This window comes from Armigeres subalbatus, chromosome 3 (genome assembly GCF_024139115.2).
Source record: "Armigeres subalbatus isolate Guangzhou_Male chromosome 3, GZ_Asu_2, whole genome shotgun sequence".
Lineage (NCBI taxonomy): Eukaryota > Metazoa > Arthropoda > Insecta > Diptera > Culicidae > Armigeres > Armigeres subalbatus.
Window position 1 is genome coordinate 293,645,924 of NC_085141.1, and position 205 is coordinate 293,646,128.

A 205-nucleotide genomic window follows, 5' to 3' on the forward strand; every position below is an offset into this window, starting at 1 on the left:
AAGGGAAGGCAAATAATTTACACCAATCTAACTGAAGTAGGCCATTTCTATTGGTCAGAAATAAGTGTTTTTAATGCATATGAATCAATACTTGGCCTACTGTGTATGAGTTATGCTAACACGTTGAACTGTTATCTTATCTATCCACCGGTGTGCCGTCTTATCAGATAGCAAGTGGGGACTGTTAGCATTCTGTACTTGAAAT